Here is a 14272-nt window from a genome sequence, read left to right as displayed (position 1 = left end):
ATCTGCCTATCACATTATAATGTAGATGTCCAATAAAGACATGAACATGAGATTTTTTCAAACACATGAGAAGATACTTAGCTTGGCAAACACGATAACTACACGATGTGTTGCAGTGTATTTGTTTTTTGTGTTTTTGTGCTCGTGGCAAAGGGGGAGGGGAAGGCTGTTTGAATACTACATCCAAAGTGTGCATGACAGAAATATCACCAAATTAGATGTCTCTAATCCCTCGGGAATATGAATTAGCCTGGAATGAATCAGTCCTCAAATGAGTAGGTGTTTTGAGGAAAGAGAGGCACTGATATAACACGCTGGAGCCAGTAAACAACAATCCACAATGAAAATACAAAAAGGAAAGCGAGTGAGGCTGCCAGAGGAAGATGCCAATGAGATCTGAGACATTCAGTATCACAAACAATGAGATAGTGCCTTTGTCAGCGGAGGATTTTTTAGTTTCGTGTTCCTTACCTTTTGGCTTAATGTGAACAGAATCTTAGGGAAATATGGCACAGTTTTCAGCTTCTTGGTGAGGGTTTTTACTTTTGTTTTATTTGTCAGTGCATCTAATATGTTAAGTTTTAGTTCCAAAATGACATTTATAGACAGGCACTGAATGGTGTTTTGTCTTTTTTAAACAGAGATGGACGAAACAGCCTCGCGCTTTGATGTCGAGAGTAGAGAAAAAAACGAATTTGAGTTTTTGTGATTTAGTGGAAGTGGGTTAAATGGTACTGGTGGATGTGTTCATGTCGTCACTGCCAGTGATTCAGTGATCAAAGCTGCTACTTCTGCAGCCTTTGGGTTTGTCTGTGTGAGTGTGTGTGAGTGTGTGTGAGTGTGTGTGAGTGTGTGTGTGTGTGTGTGTGTGTGTGTGTGTGTGTGTGTGAGCTGAAGAGCTGGTGCTGAACTAATGCCTACCATCGCCAGAGTGTAGACTTTCTCCTACCGGGTGGCCGTGCAGCCCCTTAGCTCTGTGTCTCTCCATGTGTCTGCCCACCCACAGTATGGAGGTGTTCAAATCTCCATCGGGACAAATCTGCATCTCTCTGGCCCACGGCTCCCTCTTCTTTCTCCCTAACACACACACATAAACACACAAAAAGATCATACCATATGATGTCATGTAAATGGTGGTGATGGCAGCCAAAGTTAGCACAACTCTCTCACGTTATTCTTTTAAGAAGCTCCAAATTGTTTTTAGGGGGGTAAACAAAGCGGCATGCAATCCTTCACTTTTCTCTGCTGCGTACCAACAATTAAAAAAGGTATAACGCTGAATACACACATTCACACACAGGCATCAAAACAAAGGTTTCCATGCTGAAATATAAGAGACTCCCCTTCCAAGGTTCTGCAGCCATGCAAATGAATTCCCAAGCGGGGTAGCATGGCCTGCAATCTAAAAGTGTTAACTTTTTTAGAGGCACCATCTTCCCCCTTAATCACACTATCAAGTTGTAAGATCAATAAAGCTTAGTGCTTAAGCTCTGTTTTATTTTAGCGAGGAAAATGGAGGCAGTGTACTCTGTAAATGTTCTTACTGGCACATGTGAATTTCTTTGCACTCAAATTAAGCAGGATTAAGGAGTGAGGGGAGGGGGGACAGAGAGGGACAGAGGGGGGAGCACCAGCGTCTTCAGACTACAGCTCATGTGACAATAGCTGAGTGTGGTCAGCCAGACTCTCTGTCCAGCAGTAGGCAGCAGACAAGGGAGGTGTGAGGTTCCCCTCTGTTAGCACACAGGGACACAATAATGACATGAGCAGATATGTGACAAACTAAAAGTAAGGTGTTGGGCCACCAAAAGATGCCAGAGCAATTTAGATACACTTTGGCAAAGATTTTCAAAGTCTCTGAAACCTTGTCAGATAATCAGACTGAACCATTAGTGCAATTCACTTCCTTTATTCAATCTGACATCATGTCCCTGTTAACCCATTTCTTGTTGTAAAGAGGGGTTGCAACAGCTAGGTGCACTTAACTAAACGTTTTCCACATTTATTAAAGAAATATGATCTATTTCTCTGCGTGGACTTTGTCCGTCTGCGTACCTCTGTCAATCTTATCCACGCTTGTTGACATTATTTTCTGTAGCTTCTTTTTTGCATTAATGTAGATAGGCAGCTAGCTAACTATATAGCCTCATTCACACTAATACATTCTCTTTTTTTTTTTTTTTTTTTTTAAAAGAAAGGCCTTTTTCGACAAAAACAATCCCCATATACACAAGTGTTTTTTCACCATTTCAGAAATCTGAAAACGCATATCACGTGACTATTTACACACACTGGACATGTCAATGGAAACAGAAAGCAGACTGTCTACTCTGTGGCTGGTTTCTTAGCTAAAGGCAACACAACAGAGATGACGAAAGGTAAGACCAGAGATTTCTTTACTTGAAACTGTAACTAAAAGTATCATGAGTATATGGCAGTAAAGGCAGTGGAAAACAAATTGGGAGTTGTTATAAATCAATTAAGGCAACATCTCAGAGAGGGAGGATTATTCATCATCGGAGGAAGTCATTGAGACAGATAGAGAGATAGAAATCACAAAAGGTATTTAAGACCTAGCTATAATGTTAATGTTGACTTGAAAAGCTGGGACTGATAAGATCTGGTCCGGATGTGGACGCTATGTGTAACCAGTGGTGGTTAATAAAATGAAAATCTATACTTGAGCAAAAGAACAACTATTTCCAGAAAAAAATGACTCAAGTAAAAGTGAAAATCCCTATTTGAGAAACCTACTCAAGTAAAAGAAGCAAATGTAGTCAAATGTAATGAAGTTGTTAAAAGTACATAACTGGCTCAAAAATCTTCTCAAGTAAAGAGTACAAGTACAGTTTTAAAACAGGAAATGAGAAGAACTCATTCCTTCAGAAAACTCCCTTTTTACTCTCTTTTTGTGCATTACTTGTACTGAATCACTACCACCCTTGGATGTTACTGTACAGTTATGCCTTTTTGAACGAACATGTATGAGTGCAGACGTAGAACCCGGCTATCAGAAGATTAAAACCAAAGGTATTTTCTCAGTGATGATAATGTTCTGTATGAATCATTTTTGTCTCATTTATGCAGGATTTTACTTAAATTTTTCACCTGTCTGTATGATATAGCACTGCCTGTATAGTTTTAGTATGAGCATGTCAAAATCAACACCAAATGCAAACATTTTTTTAGTTTATTTTGGGTTTTTTTTAGTAAAACCCTTTCTGGAGTTATTATTTCTATGAAGGAGTAATTTACCATTATTACAGAGATATAGACAGAACTGAGATGCCATCACCAAGAACTGTTAAAAACATTTATTTCACCATATTGAGGAACAGGGTAGGAGCCCATTGGAATATCATTTATAAAGTGATTATTGAGTATGTAGATCTGTTTTTTTCTGATGATACGCTAATCCTGAAAGTACATACAGAGAAAAGTGGTACAAGTCAGCTTAGAGAATGGTTGGTGCAAGGCAACAACTTTATATAATAGACAGCAATGTTCAGTGTGACCAAAGAGAGATACAGTTGCTTGAGGATGCCTATAGTTTGGTGCACTTTAAGGATGGATGAGTATGGAGTGAGTTGTGCCTCAAATAAAACAGATTAGACTTTTCAGCGAATCCTCGTTACTACCTTCCTTCTCTCTTTTTCTGTTTTTTTTTCTTTCTCTGTCACACACATAAACACACACACACACATCCTTCGCTCATGTTGACCGAGAGCAAATGAAAGCAGGCAGACCCAGAGAATGGATGAAGCTGCGGCCACAGTGTGAGGAGGGGAGGAGGCCCCAGTGTGCTGAAATAGCTTAGGCCCCAAAAGAAATGAGATCCAGGCACTTATTTGTCAGGGTGTCTGCCTGCTCTTTCCCCGTCTCTGCACTGTGTGAATATGCATGAGGATTTGAGAGGTATAAATAGCGGAGGTGTCCATATTGCCACTGCGTTTTCCATCAGCACAGAGAAAGGCTTTAATGGGCTTATTATGAACCGCATTACATCACCAACGGCAAATTACAAATTCCTTAAGGGAGAAGGAAAGGGAGAGCTTACTCTGTGGCAAAGTTTATGCAGCTGACAAGTCACATGGCTCCGTGTTTTGGTTTAAGTGGAGGCACTGGTCCTATGGGTGCCATTTAATAGCTGTAATGTAACACCATTTATATCTCACTTTGTCTGCTTAAGAAACATTTGTTAATTTGCTGTTGGCAGCAGAGCCAGTTACATCTTCATACCTTTCAGTGGAGACTAGTTTTATTCTAAAGGGTGATTTCACCCAAATTAAAATTTCATTTTAAATCTGAGATTTCTGCCGCCAGAATGAAGGTGAGTGGATTTTAATGTGATATTCACAACAGCTCTTTCCATATTCAGTGTCCCTCTCTGTTACTTAAAATTTACAGATCTCACCACAAGAAATAGTACCTTTTAGAACTTTTGATTTTGTGTTTCAATTAACTGGGGCATGAATCCTAGAAAATGATGCTGTTAGTAAAATTTTTATTGGCTCTTTCAATGTTAGGGAGACCACAAATGAACTTCCGCTTACCTGAATTACGACAACAGAAGACTCAAGCCTCATTTTCACTGCATAAAAAAACAGCTAACACCTGCTAACATCTGGCTTTTTAATGCAGTGGGATTGTGTACAATTGGCGTTCACACAAGGGTCAAAAAACTGCAGTAGATGAGGGGTTTTATCGCCTCTGGCTCAGATTGGCATTGATAGGAACACAGCATCTGCATGAACGCGCTAATTCCAGCTCCTTAACCAGTGAGATGCAATGAGGCGCTGCCAGTTATTACCATCCATCTCCAAAAACATCAGTCCAAAGTAGTCTGCACTGAGTTTGAAAGAGAGACTGAAAAAGTAAAAAACGCAGGCCTCTGTCCATTCTGCTTTCTACTATTGACCTGTTTTTTTCTGCCTGTCCGATGTCAAGCGGACACACCAAAAAAATCCACACACATGCTTGTCTGCTGCAGAGCCGTGTATAAAACTCTGCGCTTTGGGCAGTGGGAAAGCAGTCTATAGCCAATATTTAGGGGGTTTACCCGTGTTTAAAAAACCTACATGCACTCACTAGTTTTGGTTGAGAAAGGGGTGTCAGATGGATATCAGAAAACCTGGGCAAACAAAACCAAAACTATATTCCTGGATAGATACCATTACAGGTAAGTGACTAAATGTTTGGTATGCAGTGATTTATTTCAGTAAACAAAATCCTTAAAGTACACTGAAAAACAGATCTTTTTTTAACAGACCAGTTTTGCCACATGAATAAAAATTTAAGGAACTCTTTCAAGAGCACTCCGATGATTTTACACAAAATGTCATTTTTTTTGTCATAATAAGTACAACTCAACTTGTAAAAACATATGTAAAATGTCTTCTGTGGCTCTGAAGTTGTATTATGGGAATTTGATCAATCGATTTAGTTGCTGAAGCAGTCCACTTTTAAAATGACTTGTGCAAAGTCTGGAGCTGTCACACACACCATTTTCCTAAAAGTGAACTGCTTCTAGTCAGCGTGCCTGCAGGTTGATGACGTGGACACCCAAAGACACACCAATATAGCATGCTGTTCCTAGCTAACTAACTTATTAATCTTAGCTTTGCTGAGTGCATGTGTAAGCATGTGTCATTTTTTTTTTTACAGAAAGAAATCATGATTGGATTTTGATACATTTTGAAGAAATTAGGGTTGTCAAATAATTGATTCTTTAAAATCACGATCAATTGCAGAATTTCAATTGTTAATCATGATTGATCACATTTTTTATTTGCATGTATTCAATTCAATTATTTTGCATTACAAAACAGTAGTAAAGTATATACTGACAAGGTAAAGCAATTCTTATCAGATTATCTTGATTAGGAATCAAATGACAGCAATAAATTGCATGAGTCTTGCATAATGTGGGCATGTCTGTAAAAGGGGAGACTAATAGGTACCCACAGAACCCATTTTCATTCATATGTCTTGAGGTCAGAGGTCAAGGGATGCCTGTAAAATAACTATGCCATGTAATCGCATTATGTATTAAATAGTTATTAGTATAGTTAATAGTAATTAAATAGTTGCACAATATGATTGGAGATGTGATCTAAAAGGGTTCATAAGGCATCTTTCATTCCATCTCAACTTTAACAGAACAGCAAAACTAAATCGTTGGAGAACCTCTTTAACAGACCTTAATGGAGAAAGCATGTCTTGGTGTCTGAGCCTTAAATAAACCTCAAGTTGTAGAAACATAACAGCGACAAGAAAAAATACATTTCAAAAGTTTTATTTTGTAGCTACCTGTTTTGACTCTTGTTGGCAAATCAGATCTCCCTGTGCATTTCTGAATACAATCTTTGCTTATGGTGTTTAAAATTGTTTAGCAGCGTGCACCCTGGCCCACTTCCACCCATAGTTCCTGATGGGGATTCACTCAGTCAGACTTCTGCTCCACTTTCTCCTCACAGCTCTGTCTTTGACCCACTTTGATTCACCTGAGTCTCATCAGCATCCCATGACAACCACCTCTAAAGATGGAGATGCTGGATAAAACAAAACTGAAGGAATTATGGATGTATAAGTGGAAATATTCCATCCCTTGGGGGAATGAAGAGATGAGCATGAGGTTGCGTCATCAGAGGATGGCAACTACATGGTAAACGGTGCGTTCAAGAGGAGCACAGAAGGTCAGGAGCAGAAAGCTCCCTGTATGGCTGAAAAGAATGAGTACAGCCGTGAGAGATTAACATGTGAGATACAGCCGGAGTCAGTGTAGGAGAGAAAGAGAGAGCGAGGAAAGTTGAGGAGGGTGGGCGAGGAGGAGATGAAGCGGTGATCTCATGATAAGCCTGATAGAAAGAGGGCTCAGAGTTCTCCCAGGGAGCAGGTCGAGGGAGGCGGATGGATGCGGCAGACGGCACATTGGGCACCCCTGCCATCAGCGGGACCCCGGCACCAGCAGAGGGCCTGCGGCCGGGTAGGTGCCAGTGCAGATGCAGATGAACGCGCGTCACAGAGAAACAATTGGGCAGGGGGCAGCGGGATGGGCATGAGGGGAGGCAGATAGAAGGAGAGAGGGAGCTAGGGAGAGGGTACCATCCCTGCTGCTCTTTATCGCAGCCATTGATCGTGGCGTGTGTGCATTGATCCAAGTCGACCATCTGCTAGAGTTAGATAAGCGTGCGAGGGCCTGGGCATTGTGCTGTCACTCATGGAGTGTGCACTAAGAGAGAGAGAGAATGAGCGAGATAGAGGGAGAGCGAGATAGAGAAAAAGGGAGTGGTGATGTTGAGGAAGGAGGGGTGCTTTGGCTGCAGGGAATTATGGGGGCAGGATTAGCCTCCTCACTTGCAGGAAACAGAATTTTAAACGGCTGTCTCCTGGCTCCCTCACACACACCACCCCCCCGTGTCTTCTCCCCCTGCCCCCACCCTGACTCCTCGCACTCTCTATTACAGTGAACTTCATCAGAGCTCCAGTGTGTGTGTGTGTGTGAGTGTGTGTGTAGGTGTGTGTGTGCCCCCAGAGGCCACAGAGTGGACAGTCTCAATGACTTCAGTGGCCTTGAGCTCTGGCATTTCTCGCCTTATGTTTACATGATGTTAGAAAAAGAAGAATTACTGTAAGTCAGACTAAAACTGGACTTTTAAAACACATGTAAACATGTTCGTTCAACTTAAATCGTACTAAATTGAATTTCTCAAAGTCAGACTAACACACCTAGATAATTCAGTTCAGGATCAAGCTACTCTTTCATGCAGCTGGACCTGAACTGGCCGAGGCATTCTGCTCATGCTCCCAGTCGCTACTCTGGGACCGCTCATTATTTAGGAGGGGGAAGAGGTGATCCAAATCGGGCAATACCTTTAAAAGACATTAAGCACTTTGGAGGGACTTGTGTTTTGAATTTTGGCATAGGTGAGGGGCATAAAACTTTAAATGGTAGTATTTGTATTTATTTTTAAAAAATTAAAAACACCCCAGCCGCCCTCCTCTTCTGATAAAGTACTGTCCCACAACACTGAAGCAAAGCAATGTACTGCTAATGATGAGGCCGCAGCAAAACATATTTTAGCCGCCTAAAAAAAAAAAAAAATCAACATCAGGTTTAGTGTATACTTTATTTGAATATTTGCTCTGCTTTACCTTACACAACAGCTGATTGAGGCAGCAGTAAACCAGCGACTCTGCTGTTCAGAAGAGATGAGAAAAATTGTGTTTTTCACAAAAGTCTGGGATTTTTGAAATAATGGCGTCAAATTTCCATCTGTAAGGGCTGTCTGAAAGCAAGGTAAAGTGATGAAAAATATTTAAATTATAGCATATACTTAAACTTAACTTGAGGCCGACTTTGCTCAGTGCTGTCTGAATATAAGTACGTGACACAACTGTTTTCCATGCCAAAGTTACTGTAAATAAACATTGTTATTCAGTCTATAGCGACTAGCTGAAAGGGGGCATAACACCACCTATCATGGTGGAGTTGGACATACTTCATTCAAGATATTGGTTCTCCCCCAGTGCTGTGCATTTAAATCCCTCACGAGAAAGAGAACCCCTCTTCATCAAGATGTCTCATATCATAATCAATTCTCATCATCACCATCAGGATCGTCACTCTTATCAGATGCCAGTGCAATACATTTTTCTTCTTTGGGGTGATTTCTGACGCAATTTGGTTTCTAGAGATGGTTCAAGAGACATCAAATGTGGACAAAACCACCAAATCATGAATTACTACTGCCTGATTATGAATGCTTACAACCAGTCTGTCCCCATGTAGACATATCCAACTCTTGTTTAAGGAGCCTGAAGTGAGATTCACATTTTGTTGATCATTTCTTAAAAATCACTTTTGATCCACCAGCAAAAAGAGCCCTTGGAAGCCACAATACCCACTTTTTTTGTTTGTTCACATTTGGCTGCCTTTTTGTTTTACTGGCTAATCCAGCAGGATTTAGAAAGAAACAATATGGTGTATCACAGTCGGTATTTGTGTACAACGGTAAGCCCATGTGCATTCGGCTGAGTGGCACCTGTCCCCCCTTCCCCCTGGCTTGTAGTCTTGCTAGAAAATGAAAAAATACGGAGGATTCGGGCGAATATTTCAGTTGCCAGGGAGACCTATAAAAGAGCAACTGCAGCAGCATCAGGGCCCGACCTGAGGGGGAGAGTGGCAGCAGAGGGAGCGTGTGTTCTCGCAGCGACGGAGCCTACCATGCCCCCACCCTCACCCCGGAGCTCACCCTATCTTCTGTGCAACTGTCTTTAAGTCTATTCTGCTCTGTTGTTGCAACTTTTTCTTTGCTCCATTTTCCTCTTTAGAATTTGCACATTGGGGTCCAACGCACAAGACCGCTGCTTTGTGGGAGGGTGGGGGTGTTTTTGATGTGAAGGCGAAAGTGGTATGGAGGGATTAGTGTGGCCGGTTGGATCATCTTACAGCCGCCGACCCCCCCTCCTCCCAGACTTGTGGACAATGGGGATTAAAACTTCTCTTATTCTTCGGCCCCAAACGGCAGGATGACAAAGACAGTATTCCTCAGGGTCTTTTAACACCGGGCTGCACAGCTGAAGTTGTGCACAGGGTGGGGGTTGGGGGCCTGGGCAGGGGTCTTATACAGAAAATTAATCCTATGGAATTTTCTCCTCATTGCAAATGGAGATTTGTAGCTTTTGCCTTGCTATCTTGGCCAATCCCACATAACGCATCAGTGTCACTCAATAAAGGATAACAGCATCCGGTGGAGTGAATGTTTATATCTGAGGCACCCAGGGGCCAGACACAGCTGATACGCATCTACATCCACGCAGCAGCACAGCTTCAAAGGGAAGGTGTCAATGGCTCATTTGGAATAGATGTGATAGATTAATTATATTTCACTTACACCAGCGTCCCACAGCACAGCTCCTTTGCAAATTTCAAGGCCCAGGCAACAGTCAAAAACGGGCCCCGATTTCTTCCTCATCATTTCACTGAGCAGTGTTGCAATTCTCCGCACAGGGGAGTGAGGTGTTTCATCTGAAATTGACCATTAAATGTCATGTTACATTGTGCATGCGAGGTCATCTGAATCATCTGAATGTCAATTACCTGACTATTATAACCTGCCTGCCACTCTGTGACTCCACCACAAGTCAACAAAAGGCTACTTCTAGGTTCAATTATGCTCTAAAATCACTCTGCCATCATCACATTGTATTGTGGTGTTGCTGTTGTTGTCGGTTGGCTTTATCCCACCAGAGGAAACTCACAATGTCACTCCGTTCTCTTTCACTGATGAATGGAAAAATGCAATGTTGTCTTTGGGGGTTGACAGCGAGCAATTTCCAACAACAAATGACAAACTACCCCCGCCTCCACCCGTGTGAGTGTGTGTGTTTGTGCGTGTATGTGTGTGTGTGGCAAAATTGTTTCTCTAATAAAAAAAATGTATCTTTTGATTGTGAGGGTGGGGATATTTTAAATATATGCATATTATCTTTCACCCTAGCCTCTCTCACCCCCTCCCCCCCTCTCTCTCTCTCTCTTACACCCTCTTCTCCCCTCTCTGTCTCTTGCTCTCTCGCTCCCCCTCTCTCTCTTTGCAGTAAATAAAAGATTAAAATGACTGTTCTAAAAACACCGACTGGTCACCAGAAGATAATTGTTTCAGCTTTGTTTACTGTGCGTGAATGTTTTCTCCCTTTTTAGTCCTTTTTTCTTTTTCATTGTGTCCATAATTAAAATTCCTTTATTTTCAAAGTAGTTCTAAAAGAGGGAGCTAAATTGCCTTTTCTGTGTTTATGTTGTCATTGGCCCACTGTCGGGAAGGGTAGAGGAGGGGGAGGATGGGAGACAGCAGCAATGTCCTTGGGCTGGATGGAAGATCACCTTTTAGTGTATAGTAAATGGCACATATCCCACAAGTATGTGTGTATAAAGTATGTGCATGGGAAGTCAGTGTATATTTTTATACATATGTACACTCAGAGGTGTGTGCTCATTTTAATGCTAAGATTTACAAAAATATAAATTTGTGCTTCTGAAGTAAATTCCCACCTGTGTTCTGTGAGGAGGTGCATGCTGGGTGGGCTAATCTAATATCCTCAAATTGGTCGTTATACGCAATTGAGGTGTTGATGGATCCCAACAACAACAATATGTAAATGTGAAAGAAATTTACAAGAGCCACTCTAACACCTTATAATGAACACAGCATCTCCGTCGCTGCACAAACACTGACCTGAAACATGCTTATGTGGCTCAGGCGGCAGAAATGAATTTCCGGAAGCCTGACTTTTCATGCACATTGATGAAGCCACACTGTAGCTCCCATTCGCCTCCCACCCACCAGGCTGTGAGTCTACACCTCCTCCTCCCTTTTTCCTCGAGCAATGTCAGAATTGAGAACACATTTGATGATCAGGGAACTCATTAGAAAAAGGTGACAATGAGGTTTCACAACTGTGAATTTCCACCAGCCAATTTTCCACATCTCCCGTTGCAACCCAGAGCACGGCCGGGGAGACTGACGTGGGCTGCTTTTGAATGACGATGAGACTCCTGGAGGGAGAGATCGGAGGGCCTTTTGCCCCTGATTCAAGCCAGTGAAGGCCAAAAGCAACACTGCATTATAAGCCCTCATATATAACTCACCCACAGGTCCGAGACCAGGAATGTTCACATATAGATACACTTCACACAGATACAGAAACATACGCACAAGCTTCACTATACAATCACAGTCCCCCTCACCCCTGCTCGCAGCGCTATCCCTCTTCTGCTTAGCCAGGCGCCCATAATTGAATCTCAGGTTGGGATTAATTCTAGGAGCTGCACTTGACTCGGTCAAAAACAACTATTACAGGGAGGCAATGTATTTTTTTACACAGCACTTCACATTGATTAGGCAATGTGCAGCGATGAGAGATGCATTGGATTCTAGATGACTGTCATTTGCATTAAATGAGGGGTTTGCCGCATACAGGGGAGAGGGGCCGCCTGACACCAAGCGGAACAGACTGAATAGCACTTTCCATAATGTACTGAGGGCGACACACGCACCTGCATGCACAAGTGCACACACAAACACGCCTACACTCAGGTTTGTATGCATATACACATGCCAAGCCTATATATACATCATACAAAAACACAGCTGGTATGGGTGTAGTAATGTGGAAAAGGGTTCAACTCCATAAAATCGGGGCTCTGGGTGGAGGTGGGTGGAGTTTGCTCATGGTTTGCAGTTCAAGACAGTAGACATGATCATAGTATCTCCAAATGTAGCTCCTCTGTTGTCATTCCAAGGATGAGCTCAATGAAATGTAGTGTGATCTCAGGGGAGCTAGTGGTCCAGGGAAAAGCCTGTTTCATTGCAGGGTGAAAAGAAGAAGAGGGGCGAGAGGATGGAGGGAAGACAGGAGTGGTTGGCGGGTGGGTTGGTTGGTGGGGGGGACTAAAAAAGGCCCTCTTTCAGTTTTGAATGAGAACAGGAGAACGTTTTTCTTGCCTCCTCCCGTCGTGCTGTCAAACTCGATCAGCACTGAGGAGCAGTGACGCTCCTCGCCTCCCAGACTCCCCCTCTGCACAATGGAGTCTGCGAGGACCCACCATGCATTTCACATTCAATTTAGCCCTCCCCGGGACATGGCTGTCAGGGTCAGCATCGGCGGTATGAGACAAGGCTGGGGGTGGAGGCCAATGTCTTGGACTGTGGCAGGTTTCGAAGGGAGGAGGGGTGTAATGACAATGCTGATGGGTTTGGGCTCATAGTCGAGAGAAGGGGTGCTGGTGCTGGTCAGGTTGGAGGGAGGTCGGCGGGGACAGAAGATCCAAGGAGAATGGACAGGAGATTTGGGGTGAAAATGGGGGTGATGGAGGGTGGCCTCTTCCCAATAATAAAAAACTCCAAAGAAAGGTCTGGCCAGGGCCTTTATTTGATGGAGCTTATGCTGCTTTCCATGGGGTCCTCAATGGGAGCTAGGAGACTGTTACTCTGCCGAAGCCCATTAGCCAGCATTAGGAGCGTCCACACATCCGCACAAGGAGATTTGAGACAAACCCTAAACAGCCCACAATAACCGCGAGGTACAAGCCTTGAGCCTTAAGACCTCGGCTTGGCCCAAAAGGGCCTTGAATAGACGCGCCCCAAATCATGTTGTTGAACAAATCAGGTATTAAGGAGAGAGGAGTTTGTCCGAATTTACTTTCCCTAAAGACTTTAGTTAAGCTAGTTACTGCGGAGCTTTAGTTAGGCGTCGGTTGCTTGTGTGTGATTGTGCATGTGTGAGGGGCCATCATTCTTCAGACGTCTTACACTACGACACCCTACAACCCCCCCTGCAATATAAACCCTTCCATCTCTGCCCACAGCCACACTGAAGCCTAAATTCAGCCACTCCAAACAATGGGCTGCTATTGGCAATTAAATGGCATTTGGCGATCCAGGGTGCAAGTTAATGGTATTACTGTTGCAATTCTTCTCCTGAATGGCAAAAAGGATTCCCCTCTCCACCAATAAAGCACTACTCACTGTCTTACCAGCATTACATAGCTTACCTTGGGCTTATGATTCACGGCCTTCCGATTACCATTTGAATATTTCCTTTTTTCAAAGCGTTGGCAGATGTAGTTTTAGGTGCCGCTGGGCCCCTAGCTATTCATGGGTTAGGAGCCCGGGCTGTCGCCACCCATCGCAGGCTTGTCCTTCAAGCCAGCCGGTGCTCTCCCACAGCCCATCACTGGACAACCACCCAGGTAGATGTGCTTTACTCCTTAAACACATTGCTGTTCGGATTTGTCACTCACAGCCTATAGAAGGTGGATGCTTTACAGTTTTGGGATTCCTAAACTAAAAGCAGTTACAATCTGGGTTTTTATCAAATTCAAAGATAATTTTAACTGAATTTTCAGAAATTTGCCCCCCCCCCCCAAAATGGATATCTATGTGCATGTTTTTTTTATCCACTTCTGTTATGCAAATGTCGTTATATCATGCAGTTAATTTCAAGATAAAAAGGGGTGTCGATATCAAAACAACTCTACAACTAATAACAGGTATCCTGTAACAGCCCTGTGTGTATAAACGTGTTAAAAGCCATCTAGAGAAGTTGAGAAGAGCTTACAGGGGCCTATGCATTAACTGTACGTTGCAACTGTACATCATTTATTTGCCAAAATGTTTCCATTGCACTTAGTTGCGTTTACCTTTTAGTGACAAACCAACTTTTCCACTTCCCCAAAGTGTAAAAACCTTTTGCAATTCACCAAAAAGGTTTT

At 42.9% G+C, this 14272-nt stretch overlaps 1 protein-coding gene across 1 annotated transcript in view; it reads right to left on the bottom strand.

Moving 5' to 3' along the window:
• Nucleotides 1-931: 931 nt before the first annotated feature.
• LOC148187465 (uncharacterized) overlaps nt 932-14272 on the bottom strand; it is a 37083-nt gene continuing 23742 nt past the window's right edge. The window contains exon 5 of the mRNA XM_088087679.1: nt 932-1077. The gene's annotated coding sequence lies outside the window, so the exon portion shown is untranslated. The remainder of the gene's footprint in view (nt 1078-14272) is intronic.

Source organism: Plectropomus leopardus, chromosome 14 (assembly GCF_026936395.1).
Source record: "Plectropomus leopardus strain MGB_pleo_1.0 chromosome 14, ASM2693639v1, whole genome shotgun sequence".
Lineage (NCBI taxonomy): Eukaryota > Metazoa > Chordata > Actinopteri > Perciformes > Serranidae > Plectropomus > Plectropomus leopardus.
The sequence above is the reverse complement of the archived record's forward strand: the minus strand, read 5'-3'. Positions and strand labels throughout refer to the sequence as shown.